General features: G+C 41.3%; 1 long non-coding RNA gene across 1 annotated transcript; it reads left to right on the top strand.

The window, feature by feature from the left end:
* The first annotated feature begins 687 nt into the window (after positions 1-687).
* On the top strand, positions 688-7,333 carry LOC134736633 (uncharacterized). Its single transcript, XR_010120746.1, has 3 exons — positions 688-1,956; positions 4,037-4,077; positions 4,981-7,333. It is a non-coding gene; the product is annotated as an uncharacterized lncRNA (long non-coding RNA).
* Positions 7,334-8,201: the final 868 nt, after the last annotated feature.

Here is an 8,201-nt window from a genome sequence, read left to right as displayed (position 1 = left end):
GGTGCTATTGTTCATTTAAAAATGAGGTACGTGTTTTCTCTTAAAGAAATAAATTCTGGGCCGGGCACTGTGGCTCACGCCTGTAATCCCAGTACTTTGGGAGGCCGAGGCGGGAGGATCACCTGAGGTCAGGAGTTTGAGACCAGCCTTACCAACATGGTGAAACCCTGTCTCTACTAAAAATACAAAAAATTAGCCGGGCTTGGTGGCAGACGCCTATAATCCCAGCTGCTGGGGAGGCTGAGGCAGGAGAATTGCTTGAACCTGGGGGAGGTGGATGTTGCAGTGAGCCATCACGCCACTGCACTCCAACCTGGATGACAAGAGTGAGACTCTGTCTCAAAAAAAAAAAAAAAAAAAGGTTCTGATGCAGAACATTTTATTAACTGTCTCTATTTACATTATATACACTGTTACCAAACTGGTTAAGCTATGAATGATTAGACGGGTCAACAGGTTAATGATAGAAGTAGGTCTTTTAAAATCGAGTCATTTATGAAAATAAAGTGTTAGAACACTAGCTAAATGTCATTCATTCAACTAGTATTCTAATGTTCAATTAAAATTAGTGTTTTAGGCCAGGCGCGGTGGCTCACACCTGTAATCCCAGTACTTTTGGGAGGCCCAGGCAGGCAGATCATGAGGTCAAGAGATCAAGACCATCCTAGCCAACATGGTGAAATCCCGTCTCTACTAAAAATACAAAAATTAGTTGGGCATGGTGGCACGTGCCTGTAGTCCCAACTACTTGGGAGGTGGAGGCAGGAGAATTGCTTGAACCTGGGAGGTGGAGGTTGCAGTGAGCCAAGGTCGCGCTACTGACCTCCAGCCTAATGACAGAGACCCTGTCTCAAAAAAAAAAAATTAGTGTTCTAATTTTCACTTAAACATTAAGTTAAAAAAAATGACATTCTCCTTTGTAATTCAAAGGAGACATAGTAAGAGTCATATGACCAGAAATCATGTTTTAAAATTTCATAATTTACCCTGTGACATGTGTTTATCTGTGTAACAAACCTTCACATGTACCCCCAAACTTAAAAAGTAAATAATTTTATAATTTAGATTGTCAACATTTGCACATGGAACACCTAATGACTAAGAAATTAGGAAGCACTTCCAAGGAAATTACCATTTCATATGCTACATAAGAAACTGCTTATTTTACGTGGATTCTAACAGCATCTGACTATAATCTATACACTTTATATATTATATATACCCCTTATCATATTACCTCTGAATATAATATATACCCCTAATGTTTTATCAGTTGTGTATGAAAATCTTATATTTTCATAGAACCATCATCAAATGCTTAAGGTGCTTATAGGCACAGGAATGACTATATTATTAGACAATATGGGGTTTTAGTGCAAAGAGCCCCTGATTAGCTGCTAACTTGCTTTGTGACTTTGAGCAAGTCACTTTCCTGGACCATGTCTTGTCTTGGTCTTTGTTCTATCTCTAGCATCTAGCATGTAGGCACACCAATACAAGTTTGTTGGATGAATAATAAATGGACCTTAAGTTTCGTCATCTATAAATGGAAGGACTTGGATTAGACCTGTAAATTTCTTTTTGAAATTTCAAATTTGAAATCTCAAATTCTGTTATACTTTTAACCCAGTCCTAGTATTTCCTACCCTTAAGAACCATATGATCAGTGCTGGCTTTCTTATTTTACTTCCTTGGATTCTTTCTGCTATTTCCCATTTGGAACAAAGTATTGTTTTGCTCTTCTTTAGAGCCTTTGTTAGATTTGGTTTATATGTATCTCCTTTTATTTATTTTTAAAAAATTATTTTATATATATCATTTCTTTTTCTTTGAGATGGAGTTTCACTCTGTCACCCAGGCTGGAGTGCAGTGGCACCGTCTTGGTTCACTGCAGCCTCTGCCTCTCAGGTTCAAGCGATTCTCCTGCCTCAGCCTCCCGAGTAGCTGGGATAACAGGTGAGTGCCACCACCCCTGGCTAATTTTGTGTATTTTTAGTAGAGATCGGGTTTCACCATGTTGGCCAGGCTGGCTCCAAACTCCTGACCTCAAGTGATCCGCCTGCCTTGGCCTCCCAAAGTGCTGGGATTACAGGCATGAGCCACCATGCCCGGTCACTATGTATCTTCTTTTAAATGTAAATTTTGTGTTTTATAATTTTTCACATCTACTGAATTAAATCTGAATAGTGACTTTGTGCAAAACAAATTTTGCTGTCCATTCTTGCCAAAAAGTCCTGAGTGTCCGGGATGATTTCTCCAGGACATTTCTATTGCTCCCAAGTTTCAAACAGTTTTTTAGGAGCCAAAACCTCAGGATTTACCCTAGATCTGGTTAACATTTTGAAAAGATACAGGATTTTACCTAAACTGCCCTGAGTAGAAAACCATCTTATCATTTTTCCCTTATGCCCTCCCTGACAGGAGGGCAGATACTATCACACAGCATACTTCTCAGTAGGGAAGGGTTTCAAGGGCCTGATAAGCAATGTCCATAAAGATAAAGGAGAGCTTTTCATTTAAGTAGTCACTCAGACTTTCAGGAAGTTTTGAGTGTTTTTTTTTTTTTTGAGACAGAGTTTCGCTCTGTCACCCAGGCTGGAGTACAGTGGCGTGATCTCAGCTCACTGCAACCTCCGCCTCCTGGGTTCATGCCATTCTCCTGCCTCAGCCTCCCAAGTAGCTGGGACTACAGGTGTCCACCACTACGCCTGGCTAATTGTTTGTATTTTTAGTAGAGATGGGGTTTCACTATGTTAGCCAGGATGGTCTCGATCTCCTGACCTCGTGATCCGCCCACCTCGGCCTCCCAAAGTGCTGGGATTACAGGTGTGAGCCACCACACCTGGCTTGCTTCTTTTTTTTTTTTAAGTGCTCAACCTTTTGTTTAAAAACTTACTGAAAATATTTTTATTAAATATTTTAAACCACTATTTTCATTTTTGCTTATTGCCTTTCAGGTCACATATAGACATACATTTGCATGGTTACAATCATGTATGTACATTTTGTATTTAAACCCAGCAAAAATTCTGCTAAGCACCAATTTCAGGTAACCCAATAGAAGCTAGTGACTGAGTCCTTTAATTCAGCTCAAAGAGTATGTTGAGACGGGACCAGTTGTACTGAGCTCTTCTGCATTTTAGGTGTGATTATTTTCATTATTTAGAGTCTTAAAAAAATTTATAAGGCTGTTGAGAATATCCATTTGGTTTAAATGTTTATGTTATTCAGGAGAACTTGAAAGTAGCTTTGGTAAAATTCAAATGGTGTCTATAAATTGTGGATATTGTTTTTATACTCTTGGTAAAAGATGAAGTATTGAAAATTTAAAAATGACCCCAAAATAGCTCCAAATATTAGCTTATCTCTTTAGTTCATGGTAAAACGACCTTATTATGAGCACTAGGGGAACTGAAGCTTTCCACAGTGGCTTCTGTCTGGTAGGACTGAGCCAGCCAGGCTTGTAACCCTGCCAGCCAAGCAACCCTGAGAAGAGGAAGGAGTAAATTAAGGTCAAACAGTAAACTGGAGGAATGAGTGGAACTGTAAAAACTAGCTATATGCAGCATTTCCAACAGAAAACTGTTGACAAGGCATTTAATTCCACTGAAATTTAATAATCTATTGATTCGTATTTGTTCCTCTTTTAGATAATTTTGAAATCAAAATTTTCATATATATGAATGTAAATTTATTTCATTCCCTTTTAAAAATATTTAAAAATAATTTATAAAGATTGACTATATTCAGAGTATACAATGTGATTATTTGATATACATTGTATTATGACTACCACAATCAAATTAATTAACACATCCATCATCACTCATGATGTAGTTAAGATCCCTGAAACTTGTTCATCTTATAATTGAGAGTTTGTACCCTTTGGCCAGTATCTTCCTATTTCTCCTACCCCTCAACCCACCATTTCATTCTCTGCTTCCATAAGTTTGGCTTTTTTAGATTCCACATATAAGTGAGATAAGGCATATAAGTTCTCGATGAGTTTATAATTATTAATATCCTTACTTTTCAGATGAGGAAACAGGTTAAACAATTTCCCAAACTCATCAGTGGGTAAGTGGTCTTAATCTAGAGAAAACTGTTAACTACTTTCTGTAGTACTGCCCTCACATGCTAAACTGAAAAACATTAATATACCCATAGTCAACACATGGTATGCATCTCTTCCAACCTGTCCACCCTCCTCCTACCTCTATTGGCATGATCTAGGGACTTATCTCTCTCCTTCCAAACTCTCCTTAGAGAGAAAGCAGTGGTGTATTCAAGAGAAATTGACTTCCAGGAGAAAGTAGTTGTAGTCCTAGTTTCTGGTAACTGGAGCTTTAGACACTAATCTTAAAGATGTTTCTAAAAGACAAATCTGATGGGGTCACTCATCAATTAAACCCTATGTTGACTCTCATGGACTTCAAGACAAACATCTTTGGCCCCTGAACACAGTTCCTTCAGACTCACTTCTTGCCACTTCCCTATATATCTCAAATTATTCACAATTCCCCTCTGAAAACTCCATGCTCTCTCGCCTCTGAGCCTTTTTGAGTATCTCTTCATCTCAGCTCTCCACCCCATGCCTATTCTTTTCCCTTATCAACCTCTAACATCTTTTTTAGGACTTTCTACAGAAATCTTCCAGATCAGATCAGATAAGAGCCTCTTTGTCCCCCTTCATGCCTGTGCTTATCCTATTATATATATAGCACTTCATTTTCTGAGATTACTTGTCTACTTCTCTGACTTGCCTACCTGTACCCTAAGCTCCTTGGACTATAAAGCACTAGTAGTACAACAGTCCTGTCCTCAAGGAAGGGTGGGGGAAGAATATTAATCTCTCCTCCAAAATGGTTCTGGGGTGGCTGCCATACATATAGCTCTATCATATTGTTGGGATCCTAACTCAAATCATTAGACAAGGATAGAGATCAGAGACCCATGGTGAATTAAGTTTGTACTTTTCAGGGAATCATAAAGATACTAAGAATACAGGAAAAAACAAGACCCAGGAACCTTGCCTTGCGACCATCTCCTATCTCAGGTAAGCACATACTTATTTAGTACAGAATACATTGTGAAGCGCCATGTATGTGCCAAGGGCTATTAGATGAGGGGACAGGATCATGAGCACAATGAGCGTGAACTCTGGCTTCAGAGCTGAGCATTTAGAGGGAGACACAGACACTGAATCCACCAAACACACGCAAGGATCTAATGAAAACCTTGACAGATGCTACCAAGAAAAAGTCATTTATAAGCTCATAAATGGGGAACCTGAATGGGTGGATAGAGGGCAAATGTAAGAGCACTTCCATTAAAAAGTGACTCATAGGTAAGATTGAAAGACTAGGAATTAACCAGGCTGAGGCTGAGAAGAGGGGGATAAGAATGAGGTGCCTCCTAGTCTGAGCTGCAGGAGGGGTGGGCCTGGAGCTTGGCTCTTGAAGGAACTCAAAGAACAGTACAGCTGGAGAGAAGAGAGGCAAAAAAGAAACCATCGCCTGGTTGCATTGCAGGCCTGAACTCGCCTTATCTTCTGGAGGTCAATACCCTGATTCTCTCTGGAAAAATGATAAGGGAAAGCCCTGTGTATGGTGTTCAGTGTGCTTGAGACAATGAGGTAGAACTGAATACAGATTGGGAGCCAGGCCAGCTTGGGTTTGAATCTTGTGAGTAACATGGTGGTGACTGTGGCCATTAATAATAAGTAAAATGGTGAAGTCATAAGGCTCCTTCGAATGACTTCTATCACTTCCAATCACTTCTAGTTGAAGCCTGGAAGTAATTATTCACTTTACTAAAGGATTCACTAGAAGTGTCCTTTACATAGTTCCCCCTAATGCACCTAAAATAGATGTGATTGCCACAGGCAAATCACACAATTCTGGAGGGACTCCCTCTTATCGAGACCTGAAGCTGGCTGTGACTTGCTGTGATCACCTGGTCATGATATACTGATAACAGGTCTCTGAGCAAACTGTGCTATATGAAAATCATTGCCAAGAAAGCCTAGAATCTTTAGTAGAAATCTCAGAGTCCCAGAAACTTTGAGAGAATATGTTAGTTGGAGGAAAAATAAGCCTTGTCTTCCCTCCTGCCTTGTTCTCTGCCTACTTATGGCCCAACCTCAAATCTTTAAATGATGTGGCCCAGCAGAGGCCAGTGGCATAAAGACGGTTTCTCTCCGTTCATCCTCTTTGGAGCTGGTGGGAACTGGTTGGAAGGAAGGTTTCTGCTCTTTTTCAAAGCCCCTCAGAGGTCTCCTCATTCCTGGTAGGCCCTCAGCACTCCTACTGTGAACCAGCTGCTCCAACCTTGAGACTCTGTATTCACTGCTTTAAGTTGTGCTCTAATGTGTGTGATTATATGCATTTGATTTTGAAAATTTGGAGAATTCTATGGAAAACTCTAATTTCTTTGTATTTCTACCTGACCTCTGCTCCTCCGATGAGAAGCAGTTGGATTATAGAATAAGAAGTTTAGGGTATATCTAGACAGGGCAAGTCTTCTTTCTGAAAAACACAGTACCTTGGCATGTAGTCCAGGACCTGGGAACCAAACCGAAAAAAAAAAAAAAAAGATCAGAGGCCCGTGCTTGTGAGATCCTGTGAGTGGAATGTTGGATGTTATCCACATTCATCTTGTCATTCCTCAGTCACCCTTCCTCTTCAAGCCTATATGTTTAGGCTTCAGTGCTAGTTTTCCTTCTGTGCCAAAGAGCAGGGAATAAGAGGCCTGCAGAGGGAAATGCTTGTTCTTGGGGAGGAGCATGTCCTTCAGCCACCACTGGGACAATTTTCTTTGTAGTTACTATAGTTGTTCCATCCATCATTCTGTTAGTCTATGTTCCTAGAGGGCAGAGACAGTGTCTTATTCCCTTCCACATCCCTAAGTTTTCCAAATAGATCAAGAACTATTTGCTGAACAAACAAGTAACCAAACAAAGGAGTAATTAGATTGCCTAGCTGGTGATTCTTGGATATAAAAAGATGGTGAATGATATGGTCTGGCTCTGTGTCCCCACCCAAATCTCATTGTGAATTGTAATCCAAATTGTAATCCCTGTGTGTTGAGGGAGGGACCTCGTGGGAGGTGATTTGATCATGGGGGCGCTCCTCGCCATGCTGTTCTTGTGATAGTGAGTTCTCACGAAATCTGATGGTTTTATGAGGGGTTTTTCCCCTCATCACTCTGCACTTCTCTCTCCTGCTGTCACGTGAAGAAGGATGTGTTTACTTCCCCTTCTGCCATGATTGTAAGTTTCCTGAGGCCTCCAGAGCCACGCAGAACTGTGAGTAAATTAAACTTCTTTCCTTTATAAATTACCCCAGTTTCAGGTAGTGTTTTTTTTTTCTTTTCTTTTTTTTTTTTTTTTTTTTTTTTTTGAGACAGAGTCTTGCTCTTTCGCCCAGGCTGGAGTGCAGTGGCGTGATCTTGGCTTGGCTCACTGCAAACTCCACCTCCCAGGTTCAACTGATTCTCCTGCCTCAGCCTGCTGAGTAACTGGAACTACAGGCGTGTGTCACCAAGCCCAGCTACTTTTTGTATTTTTAGCAAGAGACAAGGTTTCACCGTGTTAGCCACGATGGTCTCGATCTCCTGACCTCATGATCCGCCCGCCTCGGCCTCCCAAAGTGCTGGGATTACAGGCATGAGCCACCACACCTGGCCTCAAGCAGTTCTTCTTTTTTTTTTTTTTTCTGAGACAGAGTCTTGCTGTGCCACATAAGCTGGAGTGCAGTGGCATGATCTCGGCTCACTGCAACCTCCGCCTCCCAGATTCAAGCAATTCTCCTGCCCCAGCCTCTGGAGTAGCTGGGATTACAGGTGCATGCCACCACGTCCAGCTTATTTTTGTATTTTTAGTAGAGATGGGGTTTCACCATGTTGGCCAGGCTGGTCTCGATCTCCTGACCTCATGATCCGCCCGCCTCGGCCTCCCAAAGTGCTGGGATTACAGGCATGAGCCACCATGCCTGGCCTCAAGCAGTTCTTCTTTTTTTTTTTTTTTCTGAGACAGAGTCTTGCTGTGCCACATAAGCTGGAGTGCAGTGGCATGATCTCGGCTCACTGCAACCTCCGCCTCCCAGATTCAAGCAATTCTCCTGCCCCAGCCTCTGGAGTAGCTGGGATTACAGGCGCATGCCACCACGTCCAGCTTATTTTTGTATTTTTAGTAGAGACGG

This window comes from Symphalangus syndactylus, chromosome 5, assembly GCF_028878055.3.
Source record: "Symphalangus syndactylus isolate Jambi chromosome 5, NHGRI_mSymSyn1-v2.1_pri, whole genome shotgun sequence".
Classification (NCBI taxonomy): domain Eukaryota; kingdom Metazoa; phylum Chordata; class Mammalia; order Primates; family Hylobatidae; genus Symphalangus; species Symphalangus syndactylus.
The sequence above is the reverse complement of the archived record's forward strand: the minus strand, read 5'-3'. Positions and strand labels throughout refer to the sequence as shown.